General features: G+C 39.3%; 1 protein-coding gene across 1 annotated transcript in view; it reads right to left on the bottom strand.

Moving 5' to 3' along the window:
- The window catches only part of PRKD2 (protein kinase D2), a 3293129-nt gene that overhangs the window by 1614374 nt on the left and 1659168 nt on the right, over positions 1–19587 (bottom strand). The gene's annotated exons all lie outside the window — the stretch shown is intronic.

Below are 19587 nucleotides of genomic sequence, written 5' to 3' on the forward strand. Positions count from 1 at the left end.
GACACTATCAATGAAGATCAAAACACACATACTTTTTCTAGTAACCTCATTTTAGCATATACTGTCACAATGCATCAACATCTTTTAAAACACTGTGGCTTGAATATTGAAAAAGTGGACATTTTGTTTAAGAATTGAAAGCAGAAATCTCCTAAAAATAGTCAAATGACTACCAGACAGATTGTTACGAGATGGAAGATTTATCTTTCGGATTTCAGTTCATAAGCAGATCTTGTAATGTTAATACAGCACTGATACATTATCGCTTAAGTAAGTTGGTCATGTGGTGCCCATGCTGTAGCACAGAACTCATCAGAATCTACCATTAACTGAATTAAGATATGCCCCGAACTTATTTTTCAGTTGTCTGATAATCTTCTCACACCTGGTGGGTTTCAGCTATTACATTCATGTAGTTTACTTTCTCTAAAACCAAAGCAGCTAATTTTTCAAGGTCCAAGTCACAAAGTAAATCACACTTCAGAGCAATTACATCACTTTTCAGCCTTCAAACATCCCATGATGGAGATGTCTCACACTGTTTCACAAAGTTAGCTTTCTTCCTGAGTCACAGCATATACCAAGTTAAGTTATGTCACATGATAGGAAATCAAAAGAAAAAGTGTAGAGAAGGTGTCATGCATAAAACAATGACACAAGATCAGGAGCAGCCTTAGGTCAACTGGTGCCCTAGGCAAAAGGGCTCCACGGCACCCCCCACCCCACCACTTGGTGTCCCCATCCTGGTTTACCTACACCAAATAAATACTGGAAAAGTGCCCCTACCAGAGCGGCGCCCTAGGGGGCCACCTAGTTGGCCTATGCCTAAGGCCGGCTATGCACAAGATAAGGAAAACAATGTTGAAAAATGTGATTCTGAAATGATCAGTGTGGCCTCAATCAAAATTGTGTGACAATGGTTCAAAAAAATCAAAAGGAAGCTCTGAATTGACCTAAAACTTCAGCAGTGTAAAAACATTAAGGAATAAAGCATGCTGGTGTACTTTCTCAAAACAAAAAATAAAATAAAATAGACTGCAAAAACTCATGCATATGGGCTAGTATAAGCGAGTGCATTTGTACATGTAGGAGAATTTCATCAGATTAGTTTAAAAAAAATACTATTATAAATAAGATGTAGACTAAAATAAATCAAGTCCAAACAACCTGATCTAAACCATCCAGTAAAACAACTCAGAGAGTATTGAAACCATTAAAATCAATGCAACATTGGTTTTCTTTTTAAAACTTATAATAGTTTTATTCAAAAAAAAGTGTAAGAGTAATGATGGCAAATAATGACAGTTGTATTTACAGATGTTTATAATTTCAGGCAGAAGCTTTTGTCTCTGATGAGTGGCATTAACTTTTAAGGAGAAGTTACCAGACAAATGACAGAGCATGCCAAACTATGGATATTTTTCAGATAGCCACAATGATCCTGCTGTGTTTAATTATCTTACTGTGGACAAACCTAGACTAGTAATAATATCTGTTTTTATTACAATTTAAAAAGACCCCCCCCAATAAAAACATTACTCCCTTCCTTTCTACTTGGGAATCCTAAACTCCAGCTGTTTGTATATTTGTGGATTTTTTTCCTGAAAGAAGTAGTGAAGTTATCATCTAGGGTTGCCACCTTTCCAAATGGCCAAAGTGGGACATTTGTGCTACAAACATCAGATTTTGCAGGGCAAAACATACCTACGGCCAGTACAAAGGACAGAACTTCAGTTGTTTGCCTGAATAAAAGTTTATTCTTGTAGCATTTTTGTTCCTTATTCTGTTTCGTATAACATGTAGGTGTTTCAGATACAGAATAACTGTTTTATGAAACTATTACATACAATATAGAAAATACTTTTGTCCTAAAATCTCAGGACATTTGCCATTTTCTCACAATATTTTGCAGGACACAACTGCCCAAAGAAGGACTGTCCCTCGCAAAGTGGGACAGGTGGTAACCCTATTATCATCTGTCTTTTGGAAGAGAAGGTAAATCGAGGTTCCATATGCCCGAGCTGGTGTTAGCTCAGGTGGATGCAAAAGATCCCATGAGATTTATCAAAAAGGGTAGGGGAATTTGCCCAGTGCCCTAGCCAAATTTCCCCTAGTCACTATGTATACTATTCTTGGGTCTCCCCTGAAAAAGAGGCCACTTGGTGGGACTAACCAGACCAACAAAGGATAACTAAAAACACAAAATAAAGTATCCAGTGACTTCATTTACAAAAAGCACAGATAGTGTAGCACATGTAACTGCCACCTTTGTTATACTGCATGCCACTTCGCTTTACATAGTTATGCCTCTTAACTTAGCTGATTTATGTTGATACTCACCAACATCTTTAACTTTAATGGCAACATAATTCATTAGTTGGCTACACGTCTTGAAATAATGTTAAGGAAGAATTTTGACAAGCTGTCTCAAAAAGTCAAATGTGTGGCCATGGGGACCTCTATGACCTCCAGTTACAGTAACATAATTTTAAGAAGTTCTTCATTAGATCACTATTGCAATAGTCATTACATGAGATTTTTCTTTTTTTCTCTCTCACCCATCTCATTTCCCACAACTCCATGTATGATAGCCAATGCCAACTGCTTCTTACCAACTAAGACGCATAATCTTCTCATGTAAATACATGATTGCTTTTGTATAAATAGTGTTTTGTTTTATCATATAAGCTCTCTATTTTATTTTTATTCATGCTGTATTAACAGATTTATTTTGATCTTTGTATTCTCTCTCATGTATCATATGTATGCGCTTAAAAGTTTTTTTTTAACTGCAATATATTTTTCATGTAACTATTTTTCTTTGTTGGAGCTTTACTCCTCGGGCCTCCACTGAAAATGGGCCTCAAGTCCAGTTGGACCAACCCAGTTAACAAATGTCAATAAATAAAAAAATAAATACATTTTCCAGCAAAGGCCTCTTTCATATAAGCATTAGGACAAAAATTAGAATCCTTCACCTGAGAGGTGTATACTCATCTCATGTATGCACAACTTTAACGGAGTAAGTAGAACTCTCCTCTTCACACTTTTTACACACTTTCCATTTCTTCATTCAGAATTTTTTTTTTTTGCTTATTCTGGAGTTAAAAAATGCTTATTTACACATTTCTTTTCACAGAAGTTACTGAAAATATTTGACATTCTCTGTCTTTCTCTCGCATCAGTTGAGTTCTTTGCTCTTTAGACATTCTGCAGCACCAAGCATACTCAAGAAAGTGCCTGTCATCCATCATAGCCTTCTGCAGAATGCAGAAGGTTGTATTTCTTACTGGTCAAAACATGTTATTCAGACATCGGGCACAATTTGCTGCATCTGTCAGAAATATTAGCCTTATATTAGATATCTGAAAATACTTGAAATCAAACTGTGTTAGTTTTGTATAATAAATGAGTCAACACAATTCCCCTTAAGAAACGAACCTAAGTATGAGAAAAAGCAGAGGAAGCAGTTAAACCGAGTATGTGAAGCAGCAGTTAGTTTAGATGGAGGATAAAACTTGCAGGAAAATATGACACTGGTTGCAATTCAAGAAATAGATGAAGGCATTTACTTGCAGGATTTTGTCCGAACTAAGACAGTACAGTAAATAAAACTTATGAAGATGTCCTTAGGGACTGAAAAAGCACTTCAACAATCACAGACTATACATTTAAAGACATACAGGAATCCAATAGCCACAGTTTATTTTGGGCAATGTTATGAAGCACTTCTGTCAACCAGGAAAGTCATTTAATGTTGCTCAACAACCTGTTAATGTTGTTCATGATTACAGAGGCTACATTTTGGAGCAGACTGCTGAATCTATTAAAGACTGTAAAAGGTGAAAGTGGAAGTGGCAATACAACCAGCCCCCTGCTGTACTGAAGGCATACGAAATGATTCAAATACTGCCTTAGGCAATGTCTCTACTAAAGACATCGGGAGGCATAGTCACGGTACGGACTTCATTACAGTGTTTGCGTTGAGGGGGTAGCACAAGGCAGACACTAGTATCTGGCCAGAAAGCTAAAGTGAGAGTGCCGGAACCATAGGGTGGGGGGAGGGTGAGCACCCTCTTACTTTTACAGCTGCAACTTGGCAAAGAATTAAAAAAAAATACTTTTCTTCGTGGTGGTGGTGGCATCTTTCCTTTAAGGACAACCATGTGTGCATCACACACATGCTAATGCGGTTGTAAACCTATTTTGCACTTGTGTGCAGAATTTAAAAGAGCTGTTCCTTTGAGAGAGAAGGTAAGTAAACAAGTGGTGTGTACGTGTGTGCGATTTTAAGCTAGGAGTTCCATTCGTTTTTGTATGAGAGAGAAATTGTGTGTGTGTGTGTGTGTGTGTGTGTGTGTGTGTGTGTGTGTGTGTGTGTGTGTGTGTGTGTGTGTGTGTGTGTCAGTTTCTGTGTGAGAGAGTAGGTGTGTATGTGTGTGTGTGGAATTTAAACTAGCCGTACATTGCTGTATGAAAGAGATGTGTGTGTCAGTTGCTATGTGAGAGAGTAGGTATTTGTGAATGGAATTTAAACTAGCCATTTGTTGATGTATGAAAGAGAGGGTAAGTGTGTTGCTATGTGAGAGAAAGCAGGTGTGTGTGTGTTTAACATACCTATCCAACTGTCCAGATTTTGCCTCATAGATTTCGTCTTTCTCATAAGATTTGTAGTTTCTGGCAAATCACGGCGGACTGAAGTCACTAAATAATAACTTAGACAAGGGTTTCAGACTTCATATCCTTCAAAAATGTACATGCTAACACAAATCTGTTATTCTAGCAACTCTGTAAGTTAGAAGAGAGCAATATTTAAAATCTGTCCCTATTTTGAGCCATTATATCGCCATTATTTGAGACTTTGTCCAGATTTCTTGCACTAAGAGATTGGAAGATATGCGTACCTCTCAACTATCCAGATTTTTGCCTAATATTTTTGGCCTATTTCTAAATATTTGTGATTCTCTGGCAAATCCCCGAGGACTGAAATAACTACACAATGTCATACATTTGAGTTTCAGACTTTATTTCCTTTAGAAAATGCATGCTAAGACAAATGCTGCTATTCTAGCAACTTTCTGTACGTAAGAGCAATATATAAGATCTGTCCCTATTTTGGGGCCTTTATCCAGACTTGTTATGCTAAGAGGTTGAGAGGTATGGTATATAATGCCCTAGTTAGGGGGGGTGCAGGTGAGTCAGTTAATTTGATCAGGCTTGACCCTGTAACTAGGTTACAGGAGACAAGAGCCTGAATCCTCTGTAGCAACTACCAGACTGCTGAAGGAATTGTGAGCTCCAGTGGAGACATTAGTCTGAATCCTCTGCACCAACAAACCAGATTGCTGATAGAATTGCGAGTTTGAGTTTCAGTAAATTTTCAGGAAATTATGAATTTCAGTGAATTTTTAAAGGGACCGAGTTTCATTTCATTTTCACGGAACTGTGAGTTTCAAGTGAAGACAAGTTTACTGTTGCTCATGCTAAGTTAAGTCTGTTTTCAGTATGCACCTGTTTTGTATACCAAATGGCAGTCAATGTTTGAGCTCTAGAATTTGAAAACAGTGTTAGTATATATAGCATAACTGTTTTTGATGCAGAAGGCTGTGGATTCTTCTCCCACACCATGTAGATGGAGTGCTGATTTTGCAGTCCCATTTTGATTGCCGATTATTTGGTGCATTTTAAAGGGGAAAGGGTTTGTACACTCCTGTGAGTGTCCTAGTTACTATGCACTTGTTGGTTCGTCAGTCATTCCCTATTGCAATCTTACCAGCTTACCATTTTTTTTTTAATGTAACGCAGGCAATTAATTCTTCAAGGACAGCAGGCACTAAATTTCTAGATGAAACATTGAAATGTAAAGTTATTTGCCAGCAGCAACCTCTATTAGTCACATATGTCTTAAATGTGGAATTATTTGGATGACTTTTACGTCTATAGAGATTGTGCTCACTAAGTAATATATGTGGATTATAATGACAGAAGTTTGAGTGGCCTTTTATTGTTGAAATTTTCTGAAATGGGTAGTTTTGTCATTATTGGTTCATTCATTTTGCTTCATTGTTTAATAGAAGACTGTTCAAATCTACAAATTTAAAACACCATTCTAACATGTGGTACTGTATTATACAGGGAATATAATTTAATACAATCAGGAAAGTGAATTAAGGAACACATACATGTCAAAGTAAATTTTATTGTCATTTAGAACTACTCACGTGTAGCCTAAATGAAATTTCGTCCATCAGCCCAATTCTTGAGATTACAGAGGAAAGTGAAACACCAAGTACAAGTAAAGGAATAAATATAACAAATACAATACTACTCTCAATACATGCAAGAAAGAGCAGAGACATTTACTAACACTCGTATATGAAAAGAATACCCTCTTGTGAGTTAAATTAACTACCCTATTTAAAGTAAAACTCTCTCTTGCTTCTTTTAGCTGACCTCCTATAATCCTGTTACCTCTTACATTTCCTCACTAACTTTTTTCCTTCTCCTACTGCTTGTTCCTTAACCTCACTAAGTCCAGAATTCCTGTACCTAACAGTAGCTGTACTTTATTATTCCTTTCTCTTTATGTCATTTCTTCCTTTATACTTTCTTTAACCTTTTAAAATCTTTTACACTACTAACCTGCATGTTTAACACTATATATTAACCACTTTCATACTTACAACTAATACCTACTTGTTGTCATGACTAGCTACTATTGATATTTTTCTACTTTAAATTGTTTTGTGGATACTGAAGCTTTTCTCCTCAGTCCCTGACTGAATTTTGATTGTCATCTAGTCAGAGTTGTACATGAAAACGTGGTGTATTTTTGTTTATTATACTAGCGTGTTTTTTGCCGTATTATACTATGTTAGTTTTAGTTTTATTTGTATAGTTAGTATTACTAGTGACTTTATAAACTGTAGTGTATTAGTTCTGATAGTGCCTCTGCTGAAAATGGACATGTATCCAGCCAGACTAGCCCGGTTAACAAATGTAAAATAAAATAAATAAAATAAAATAAAACAAAACAACTTTTGAAATGCCTAAGTTATTTGTCTAATATTGCACTTGAGTGAGTTAAACAATACTGACTATGGACATAATAAATAAATATTGCACTTACTTGGAATATATGTAAATATATATTGCATAAACAAATAAAAATTGACTTATGTGTCCAGAAGTCTCATCACTGTAGGGTAGAAACTGTTACTGAATTTTGTAGTCCTGCAGTGGATGCTGCGATCTCTAATGCCCAATGCCATATGCTTAAACAGCCCATGTGCAGGATGTGTGTTGTCCTGTATTATTTTGGTGGCCTTTCCGATGCTTCTTGGAGAATGTTGTTGTGTCTTTCGGCTTTTCCCAGTTAGGGGTCGCCACAGTGGAACTCCGGTCCGCTAATGATTGGCAGTAGATTTTTAAGTGCCGAGTTGCCAGCCCTTGGAGAATAAAGATGTATTGATGGAAAACTGGAACCGGTTACCTTCTCTACAACCCTCACCACTCTTTGCAGCGCCCTCCTTTCTGTAACTGTGCACCTTCCAAACCACACTTTGAAGTTGTAGGTGGGGATGCTGCTCTCTATTGCATGTCTACAGAAGGTGGAGAGAATATGAGGAGGAAACTTCGCTTTTTTACAGCCTTCTTAAAAAGTGCAGGCATTGATGCGCTTTCTTGACCAGTTGGCTGGTGTTTCCCAACCACGAGAGATCCTCTGATATGTGTACACCCTGGGATTTTGTACTGTTAACCCTCTCCACACTCTGACCATTGATCCTGAGCACTGGGTGTTCTCCTTTTCCTGAAGTCGATGGTAATCTCTTTGGTATTGCTTACATTCAGGTCAAGGTTGTTCCCCTCACACTAATTGATCAGAGATGCCTCCTCCTTTCGGTATGCCCTTTCATCCTCCTTTGTGATGTGCCCCGCGACTGTGGTGTCATCAGCAAACTTGATGATATGGTTGAACTTGTGCCTAGCATAGCAGTCGTGGGGTCAGGATGGTGAATAACAGTGGGCTAGGAACACATCCCTGTGGAACCCCGGTGTTAATTGCGGTGCACTTTGATGTGTTCTTACCTGAACACACACCCTCTGTGGTCTCTCAATCAGAAGTCCAGGATCCAGTTACAGAGATGTTTAATGATTCCTAAATGTGCCAGTTTTTCTATCAGCTGCATTATGCAATGCCATATAAATGTGTGCAAGGAGCCTAAAATGTGAAAACAGCCCAAAGGTAAGTTTAATCCTCCACTGGCCAAACGCATTTTCTTTGAATGGAGGTTTTCATGCCATTTCAATGAATGTGAGTTTCAAGGGCTGAGAAGTTTACTGCTCATACTAAGTCTGTTTTCATTGTGAGACTGTATTGTTTTTTTTTTTAGCAAATGGCTATCAGTGTTTGTGCTATTTTATTTCAATATCTGTAATCATTGTAAAAGTAAATAAGAAAACAGTATGCACACTGACAGGTTTGAACGGTTTGTGTCTTTCGGCTTTTCCCGGTTAGGGGTCGCCACAGCAGAACTCCGGTCCGCTAATGATTGGTAGCTGATTTTTATGTGCCGAGTTACCAGCCCTGACGCACAACCTTCAACGAAGGTACGCCCATTCACGTATGTCTCCATGCAGGAGACGCTCTAGCTGAGAATCGAACTGGACAGTCTTACTGTGAGTATGGTAAATGGGGAGAAATAGCCAAGTAATGGAACACTAGAATAGCTGGAGAGGGGGCTGCTGCTGGGGGGGGGGGGGCAATGTACATAGTTGTGCATCATGTTTAGGTTCTGTTTCTTGTAAAAATTTATGACGTTATGTCAAACTGTTGGGTATAGTAATACTTAGATATTTGAGTTTCAGATCTCACAGCCTTCAGAAAATATAGTGTAATGCAAAACATATTCAGCATGGAACTTTGTTACATTAAGATAAAAACACATGCAAATGTCCCTGATTTTGAAACTTTGCCCAACACTACCTTTTTGGACTTTGTCCTATGGCTTTCAACTGTCCAAGATTTTGCCTTTTTGGACTTTGTCCTATGGCTTTCAACTGTCCAAGATTTTGCTTCGTATTTTGGAATGTTTGTAAAATGTGAGGCTTTCTGGCAAAGTGTTCAGGACTAAATTAGTGACTAAATGATGTCAGACAAGACAGCATCAGAGTTCATACCCTTCAGAAAACATACAAAAGCAAAACCTGTTGTCATAGTAAGTGTAGTACCATAAGGTCCCTATTTAATGACTATCCCCGATACCACGCATTTATACTCCAATTTTTTTTTTTTTTGCTTTGTCCCATCTCTCTCCACATGCACTGAACTCGCAGAATGACTGTGCATTATATTTCTTGTAAGTATCTTCTTAAACATTGAGGTTTTCTGGAAAATCTGTTATAGATTGCAGTCACTAAATAATGTCATATTTGAATTTCAGATGTCATATACTTCACAAAGACTGTTACTCCAGTAACTTTCTAAATATATAAGATCAGCATTAAAAACCTATCCTGTTTTTGCATTTTAAGCTACAATTTAAGACAACTGGCTCATCTCTCTTGGTAGCGCAGGTCATTTGGGCCAATGACCTTTTTTGTCAGGAACCATTAGGGTCTGATTAGTGCAGAATATAGAGGGGGTAAGGGCTTCCTTGGAACTAAAGGAAATACCATGTGCAGTCATCTGTGCCAGACAAAGGGATTTCATGACCACTGTTGAAACATGGTCATCAAAGATGCACAAGTACCTAATAAGTTATCAATCTTTGAGGATCTTAAGAAGCCTAACCCTGCATTCCAATTATAATTATCAGACAGGAATATTCAAAAATGGCAATAAGTGCATGTTGTAGTAATTACATATTTCTCATATCCATGAGGGCCAGTGGTGCTAAACTGGGGGTGGATTTGCAGTTGCCAATCCATACATGCAGAATATATTTGAATAAAGTAAGAGAAGTACTTTATGTGGTGTGAAATACTGCTCAGTAAGAATGATATTTTCTGTGATAAATACCTATCCATATCCTATCCATATAGGTTTACTTCTAATTTTATGACTTTGTCTACAATGCCTGAATTCAAACTCCAAAGAAAAGCTGACAAACCACGTAATTAAAACAAAAAGGGGAACCAAACTGTTTTTTTTGTATGTTATCACTTTCGTCAGGTTTAATAACTCATCTTCTTCGGACAAACATAACAACCATATCAGATATTAAACTGGAACGGAACACAATAAAAGTCAGCCAAAAAGAGTTAGTGCTATTTATTGTAAGTTACAGTTTCGGCTAGGGCAATGCCTAGCCTTCTTCAGACAAACAGTTAAAATGTGATAAACCAATGCCTTTTATCTAATAAAGTTAGTGATGTCATCAATTAAGCAATGTAACCATAACAACATATTATCGCAGCCTACTTTTGTATAACAAATTATAACTCGTTAACTTATACAACAGGAAAAAAATAAACAAACCAGTGTGTAGTCCTATCTCATCTTGTGTTTAAAAACACACTTTAATGTGTGTACATATTAAAAACTAAATTGTACCAATTAATAACAACCTACTCTGCTTAAAATACTTAGTAAAATTCATACTAAATAAATTAAATTCATAAAAATACTTATGAATTCCCTGGTTCTCCATTGTGTGAACAGGACTAAAAAAGTCCCAAATTACACAAACGCTGCATTAACAAACTTTGGATGACCTGTTTGTGGAAGGTTCAATAGACATTGACCTTTATCAATATTTAAACATGATAGCTCCTAAAACACCAGTACTGTTTGGGTGTCCGAAGATCCACAAAGACATTAAGTCCCCCCCTTTCAGACCAATAGTAGATGGCCGCGGTTCAATCACATACGCTTGTGCCAAATACGTTGACAGTTTGTTAAAGCCTTTTATTGAAACCGAACCACAGATATGTAAAGACTCGTGGAGTTTTCTTACAAACATTAGTTCCTTAGAATATCAGGCTGAGGTGTATTTCCTAACTACAGATGTTAAAGATCTATACACAGTGATCCCTCACGATTTAGGTACAAAATGGGTAAGGGAATTTTTGCACAGTAAAAAAGCAAATGATAACATCATTTACATAATCGAGACTTGACTTGAAATGGTCTTGAAGAATAATTTTATGTTGTTCGAGGGTATGTTTTACCTGCAGAAAACTGGTGTGGCCATGGGTTCCCCATGTGGCGCTTTTTTCGCCAATGCCACCATGGCTTATTGGGAAAACAACTTGTTGTTTAAAGACCAACTATTTCAAAACAATGTCACCTGGTATACAAGATACCAGGATGACATGTTTTGTATTTGGAAAGGAGAACTATCCATGATACCAGTTTTTATTGACAACATTAACAGGACCACAAGTTTCCTAAAGTTCACCTATAATATAGGTGTAACTGCCATCAACTATTTGGGCATTTGGTTAGTCAATGACAAGTCCAACAGTAGATATAAAAGCTCTATATATAGGAAACCGACGTATTCAAACTGTTTCCTTCATTTTACCAGCAACCACCCGTATCAACAAAAGAAAGCGGTGGTCAAAGGTCAGATGGAGAGGGCCACCCGTATTATTTCGGATGAAGTAGACTTTGAAACTGAATGTGACCATCTTTGCAATATGTTCATTAAAAGAGGCTATCCCAGTCAACTTGTTTACAACACAAAAAAAGAAGTAGTTTTTAAGCATAATGTTGGTTATTTTATTCCTTTATTAAAAGGACAATCAAGCTCACCTTCTCATTCAGTCCTTAATGGATTGGTTAGTCCATTTGATGATTTTCTAAACAAAAAAGCTGGTAATGTAAGTTACCAAACCAGCTTTTTGTACACATTCTCTTTAGACTTCTGGTCTATTAGAGAGGTAATAAATAAAAATTGGGACCTCATTAAAAATGACGATTCCCTTTCTAGAACTCTTGGTTCTAGCCCCAGAATAGTATACAGACGTGGTCAAAATCTTAAAGCCCTCTTAGAGAGCAACATTAATAGCAGGAATTCTTATGGGAGAATCAATGGGATGTCCAAGTGTGGTTCATGTCCCCAATGTAAACATATTCTGGTTGGCAACCAGGTGGTTTTGAATCATAACACATATAAAATAAAAGGAAAATTTAACTGTGAATCTAAAGGTGTGACTTACGCTGCCTGTTATGACTCATGTAATGTGTTTTATATTGGGAAAACGGAGAGACGCTTTAGGAAACAAATATACGAGCATTGTTATGCAATAAAGAAGAAAGACTTTAACAATGCCTTAGCAAAGCACTGCTCTGAATTTTCCGCACACACCTTCAGGTTCACAGTTTTACAACAGAGAATTGAGAATATTCGAGGGGGTCCCTGGCAGATTTTGCTTGAAACAGACGAACTGAAGTGGCAAGTGCGAACGAGGGCTCACATGCCCCCAGGGATTAATGATAGTATTTCTATTAAAAGCCTGTTAAAACTTCTAACTTTGAATAGATAAAAATTGAAAACAATGTAAATATATAAAGTTTTTATACACAATAGTCTAACCAGGAATTAAAGGTTTGTTAATGCAGTGTTTGTGTAATTTGGGACTTTTTTAGTCCTGTTCACACAATGGAGAAAAAGGGAATTCATAAGTATTTTTATGAATTTAACTTATTTAGTATGAATTTTACTAGGTATTTTAAGCAGAGTAGGTTGTTATTAATTGGTACAATTTAGTTTTTAATATGTACACACATTAAAGTGTGTTTTTAAACACAAGATGAGATAGGACTACACACTGGTTTGTTTTTTCCTGTTGTATAAGTTAACGAGTTATAATTTGTTATACAAAAGTAGGCTGTGATAATATGTTGTTATGGTTACTAACAACATTGCTTAATTGATGACATCACTAACTTTATTAGATAAAAGGCATTGGTTTATCACATTTTAACTGTTTGTCTGAAGAAGGCTAGGCATTGCCCTAGCCGAAAGTGTAACTTACAATAAATAGCACTAACTCTTTTTGGCCGACTTTTATTGTGTTCCGTTCTAGTTTAACAGTTCGTTGTTTGTGGATTTTTGGTGTTTTGAACCATATCAGATGCACTTAAATACCAAATACAAAATCACATGATCAAGAGTAAAAGTCATATGACCAAAGAAGGTTAAACTTTTAAAGTGACCACATTACTTTTGAATGGGTATTGCACTTTCTAGTTTTGGCCATGGTTTCCCTCCTTTTATTATACAACTTGTTGATATCGGGATTCCACCACGGTGGCTTGTTAAAATGAGTTAGTTCTCTGTTTATTCCTTGTGGGTACAGCTGCATGATGGTATAGGGTTTCTGTAAACAATTCCATACTGGTAGAGAATTCACATGTTTTGGGGGGGATGAAAATTATTTTACCACAGTATAACTCATTGGTAGGAGGTTTGTTTTGGAATAATTCCTAAAAGTTTGAGGGTTACATGGTATCCACTTGTGACAAGTGTTTGGACATTTATATACCAAAAGGGGCATTATACTCAGTGATTGGCCTAATGAGTGCCAAGTAGAGGGGAGCAATTATGTGCCTGGATTTGGATGATATACCTTTAGATATTAGCTGTACATTAAAAAAGGTTTCCTTGCAATAGTGAATAATGTGGTGCTCAATTCATGAATGACACAGGTTCCCAGTTGAGACTGGTTAGGCGTATGTGTATACAATTGCCTGGGCCCATTGAAGTCCCACCTTCATGCGAGGGATGTCTGTTGCAGTCGCTCATTCATCCAGCACAAGAAGTACAGTTGTGTACCTACCATAAATGTAGATGTTCGAGTGTATTCACTGTTGCAGTCATTACTCTAGGGTTATTCTGCTGGCAGGCTACGCTCAGTCGGCCAGAATTCCAAAGTCTAGGTCCAGCGTCGGTTGCTGTCGCCTCTTCCCTGACGTCAGTGCGCCAGGGGTATAAAAGATGCAGCAGACACTATTTTCTTCAGTTTTTCTTGCCCCAAATGTCAGGTGCCCCAAATAGGTAGGCTGAAAAATATACCAATAAGAAATGCATGCAGAAAAATAACATTTTTTTCATCTACAAGCAAATACACCAAAAAGGTTGTATAGGACAAAGAAGCACAGATAAGTCCCAGCAAAGGGAAGGGGGATGAAGGGTGGGTAACCTGGACTGCAACAGTGAATACACTCGAACATCTACATCTATGGTAGGTACACAAATGTACTATGTTCATCGTGTTTCACTGTTGCAGTCATTACTCTTGGGTAAAATCCCAAAGCTGAGGATGGGTGGCTGGGCTAAATAGGATTAGGAGAGGCTATGAGGCCCTGTGAAACTGCAGTGGCAAAGCCTGCTCTGGACTTAGGGTAGAGAGGCAAGTGGTAGCGCTTTGTAAAGGTGTGCACTGAACTCCAAGTTGCAGCCTCTAAGATATCTTTGGTTGGTACTCCTCTGAGGAAGGCTGCTGCTCTGGTGGAATGAGGCCTAATGCCCTTAGGTACTAAGATAGCAGAAATGGATGCAATGGCCTATCCATTTAGAAATAGTCTGTTTTGAGATAGCCTTTCCTTGTGATCCTGCAGCATATGACACTAAAAGTTGCTCAGTCTTTCTGAAAGCTTTAGTTCTGTCCAAGTAGAAGTGCAACTGCCTGTGTATGTCCAAAGAATGCAGAATTTTCTCACCCTTGTTCTGTGGATTTGGGTAAAAGGTAGGCAAGTGAATGGTTTGGTTGAGGGCCACCCTGGACACCACCTTAGGCATAAATGTAGGGTTTGTCCTCAGAGAAACCCTGCCTGGATGAAAAATGATGAAAGGTTCCACAGCCATGAGTGCTTGTAACTCCGAGACTCGCCTTGCAGAGGTTATTGCTAGGAGCAGAGCTGTTTTCCAGGTTAAGAATTTTATATCTGCTGTTGATGCTGGCTTGAAAGGAGGCAGTGTGAGTTTTTTCAAAACATAATTGAGGTCCCAGGCCGGAATTGGTGCACTCCTTGGAGGCCTAATGTTTTTGGCCCCTCTGAGGTACTGCCAAATTAAAGGATGAGAAAAGATAGGTGGTTCCGTATTGTAATGTGCTGAAATAGCAGAGGCATGAATCTTAATTGATGTGAAAGAAAGGCCTTTGTTCAGCATCTCAGTTAGGTATTGTAAAATCTGAGGAATACTTGGTACAGACATGTCAATGCCTTGTCCCTGGTTCCAAGCACAGAATCTCTTCCATTTTTCTGCATAAGACTTTCTGGTACTGGGCCTCCTGGCCTCCAAGATAACAAGCAAAACAGCTTTTGAAAGAGGAGTGTTCTGAATGGCTACATTATCCACCATGCTGCCAGATTTAAGGTCCTGAGTTGCTGTGCAGGATCTGATTGTTTTGTTGGGTCAGTAAGTGAGAAGTCTGAGGCAATATCCATGCTGGACCTTGAGACAAGCTCTTTAGGATTGGGTACCAGTGCTGGCGTGGCCAGTCTGGTGCAATCAGTATCATTTTTGGCTTTTCTTGTCTGACCTTTAGGAATACTCTGGGAAGGAGAGGCAGTGGGGGAAAAGCATACACTGTTAGATTTTTCCAGCTGAAGGATAGGGCGTCCACTTTCCATGCTTGCTTGTGATAAATCCTTGTGCAAAATCTCTGCAATTGACAGTTGTGAGGGGAGGTAAATAAATCTATGTCTGGGCATCCCCATTTCCTTATTATCATGCTGAAGACTTGTGGATCCAGTTTCCATTTGTGGGGATCCATGAGGTTTCTGCTTAGTTCGTCTGCCAGAGTATTTGTTTTTCCTAGCAGGAATTGTGCTTGCAGGTGAACTTGAAAAGCCAGTGCTGTGTCCCATAAGGTCATTGCTTGTCTGCAGAGGGGGTAGGAATGTGTATCTCCCTGCTTGTTTATGTACCACATGACCGTAGTGTTGTCTGTCTTTATCAGTAACTGTCCTGGATGAAGCATGTCCTTGAAAGCTGTCAGGGCATTTTGAACAGCTATCATCTCTTTTTGATTGATGTGAAGATGCATCTGGTTTGCAGGCCATGTGCCCTGAATACATTTTCCTGCCATATGGGCCCCCCCAGGCATAATCTGATGCATCCGTTATCAGTGTCTGTCTGGCTGTGGGTAAACTGAATGGCAGACCCTTGTTGTGGGTGACAGGCTTCTGCCCACCATCAAAACTCCTGTTGTAGGCAGGGAATGAGTGCAATTACTGTCTCCAGGCTGTGGCAATGCTGAGTCCAAACACTTTTCAGATACCATTGTAGTTTCCTCATATGCAGTCTGGCATACAATTAGTAGAATGCAGGATGCCATGAAACCCAAGGCCTGCAGGATTTTCCTTGCAGATAAGTGGGTTTTTGTTGCCAATTTCTTGAAGTAAGTAGTCAGTTGCTTTTGCTTGTCTGGCGTGAGATAAGCCATCTGGGCAGTTGTATTTAAGCTTGCACCCAGAAATATTATCTCTTGAGAGGGCACTAGTTTTGATTTCTTTTCATTTACTGTGTACCCTAGGCCAATTAGTAATCTTTTTACAAACGCCAGATGCTTTAGAAGAGTGTCTTTGTTCTTTGCTTGAATTAGTCAGTCGTCCAAGTAGGGATATATTTGAATTCCTTTTTACTGGTGCCAGGCATTTTGTGAAGACCCTGGGCACAGTAGATAAGCCAAAGGGCAGTGCAGAGAATCGGTAATGCATTGAGCCAGCTATGAATCTGAGGTATCTTCTGCAAGACTGCCTGATTTGGACATGCAAGTATGCCTCTTTTAGGTCCAAAGTTACGAGTCAAGCCCTCTTGCCCAGCATGGGCAGTAGCTGCTGTAGAGTCAACATCTTGAATTTTGGAACTTCCAGAAACGTATTTAGTGTAGACAGGTCCAGAATTGGTCTCCAGGTTTTGTCCTTCCTGGATACTAGGAAACGTCTGGAGTAAAATCCTTGCCCCTGCTCTTGTTGTGGTACATGCTGACTGGCCCTCATGTCTATGAGGGCTGTAATTTGCTTTTGTGCCTCTGCCCATTGATTGTGTGGCAGGTCTGGCATGCCCTTTGACCTTGGTAGAGTGTGAAAATGGAACCTGTAGCCTTGGGACACTATGTTCAGGACCCATTTGTCTTGGGTAACCATTTGCCAATTTGATGAAAAAAGTGCTAGTTTTCCCCCTAAGGAGGCTGTCAAAAGAAAACTGCTTGGAACTGGTAGAGGAAAGTCATTGAGACTGTTTCCTGTAAGGTTGTGATTTGTCTTCTCCACTTTTGGAGGTAGGAGCACCCCATTGTTTAGGCATGTATGAGCCTTGGGGGCTGAGATCTGCCTCTGGGACGCCTGTATCTGCCTCTTTGTGGACTGTCTGAGACTGGAAAGGACCAATTTTTAGAAGGCCAGTTCCTGCTAAACCTGAGTGGCTGTACCCATAAGAAATCCTTGACTGTCTGCATGGATTTTGCTTTATCCTCCATTTTTTTCAACACCTCTTCTGCTTTAGTACCAAACAAACTATAATGCTGTAATGGTGCATCTAATAATTTTGCTTTAACATGATCAGGCAGATTCTGTTCCTTTAACCAAGCATACCTTCTAATAACAGAACCTGTAACAGCGGCCCTGCAAGAGGCCTCCAGTGAATCATAACCACATTGCAAAGTATGCTTTCCCACTTGTTCAGTTGCATGCAATAAATCCTGCAATTCCTTGTTCTCTGAACATTCAGTATTTGTCAACATTTTCTGCTTAAGTAGTGACATTAAATACTGCTGATATTTAAGCATATGAAACTGACAATTTAAAGCCCTTACAGCCAGGGTGGCAGAAGTGTAAACTTTTTTCCCCCATCTGTCTAGAACCCTAGAATCCCTATCAGAGGGGACAGGGTTTTTTGCAGTGGAAGCTTTAACCCCCTTGGGACCCTGAAATATAGTTTCTGGGTCAGCAAAAGGGTTTTTATATAGGAATTTATGAGAATCCGGGACCCTGCAGTATCTATCTGGCTTAGCAGGTGCAGGGGGTAAAGGGTCAGGGGACAGACCGGACTCTGAAAATACATCATCTACAACGTCTAGAACAGGTGGAATAGCAAGGGGTCTGTGCTGAGGAAGACGCAGAAAGCCTCTGAGCCTTTTCTTAGATTCAGAATAATCTTGGCTCTCCCAGTGGAAATGCTCCCTCATATTATGCAGTGTTTCCCCAAAAGAATAATCCTCAGGAGGAGAGGCTGATGGAATGGATTCTTCAGCATCAGAATCCTCAGAATCCTCATAGGGAAATATGGAGTAATCCTGTTTAGAAGAGGAATCAGAGGAAATAGATATCTGATCAGAAGAATCATACTCTGTCTCTTGCCTAGGCCTCTTATCAGGAGGGGGATGGGAGCCCCTGATCAAAGTAATTAGGTCTTCGGCCATTTTGAGCATCTGTTTTTTAGGCATGGAAGTCTGAGTAGGAGAATGCTGTACTTGTTTCTTTGTCTTTAGAGCTTTAGAGTCTTTGTCTTTGATGCTGAAGATAGCTTAATATATAGTTGTGTAGGTCTGAAGACACCCTCAGAAGCCGATGCCTGCTCAGCGGCTCCGGACCCATCTGAGGGAGTGATTTCCGAGTGTCCAATACCTTGAGTATCCAGAGGCCCAGTCGGCTCCACCTGGGAGTTGGTAGCGGGCACCAGGGGCTGCGAAAGCGCCTCACTGAGAACCAACGAACCGGCGACTGGCCTAGTAGAGGCTTCGTCGGTTTTGGACCTCGGATGCCTATCCTTGTCCATGCATTTTTTGTAAACTCCGGTTGTCGGCTGTTCTGACGGCATTATATAGTGAAATCTTTGGCCAAAGTAATGAAATGCAAAATTGAACCAATGCTTAATAGTGCGTTGGTTAAATCTAGCACAAAACCGGTAACTAGCAACGTTGCGATCAGGGCCTAGGCAAGGAATACAGTAAGAGTGAAAATCCTTATGAGGTATTTGCTTCCCACAAGAAATACAATTGTTAACTTTTTCTGACACCGGTCAGGAACAAGAAAAAAGGTTTCCCCAACGGGGTACTTAGCTTTAATGAAGACTTTGGTTCTGAAATTCGGATTTGAAAATCTCAGGAGTAGGTCGACTGGCACTTGCGATCTGCTTTTGCTTCGGGCACCGCGCGGCAAGAAAGACTGAAGAAAATGGCATCGGCTGCATCTTTTATACCCCTGGAGCACTGACGTCAGGGAAGAGGCGACAGCAACCAACGCCGGACCTAGACTTTGGAATTCTGGCCGACTGATGGTAGCCTGCCAGCAGGATAACCCTAGAGTAATGACTGCAACAGTGAAACACGATGAACATCCTGTTTTGAGAGTGGTACTGAATAACCTTTGTAGTGGGTTCGACATAACAGGTTCAGAATAGTAGGCAGCCAAGCATGTTAGCCAATAGCCAACAATAGACATCATGTTCTTGGCCTTGGGTAGTGACTTCAGAAATTGTTGAGAGATTTGAGGGGGTTTATAGATGCAGGTACTTGATGTGACAACACTGGAAGATTGAGGGGAGATGAAGTTCAGTCTAAATTAGTTCGCCAGGGAATTGGATATATCCTCTGGTCCAAGTATGTGATATCATTTGTTATTAGCAAACT

The sequence above is a fragment of the Protopterus annectens genome, chromosome 1.part0, assembly GCF_019279795.1.
Source record: "Protopterus annectens isolate FY-2018-M chromosome 1.part0, PAN1.0, whole genome shotgun sequence".
NCBI classification, from domain to species: Eukaryota; Metazoa; Chordata; order Ceratodontiformes; family Protopteridae; genus Protopterus; species Protopterus annectens.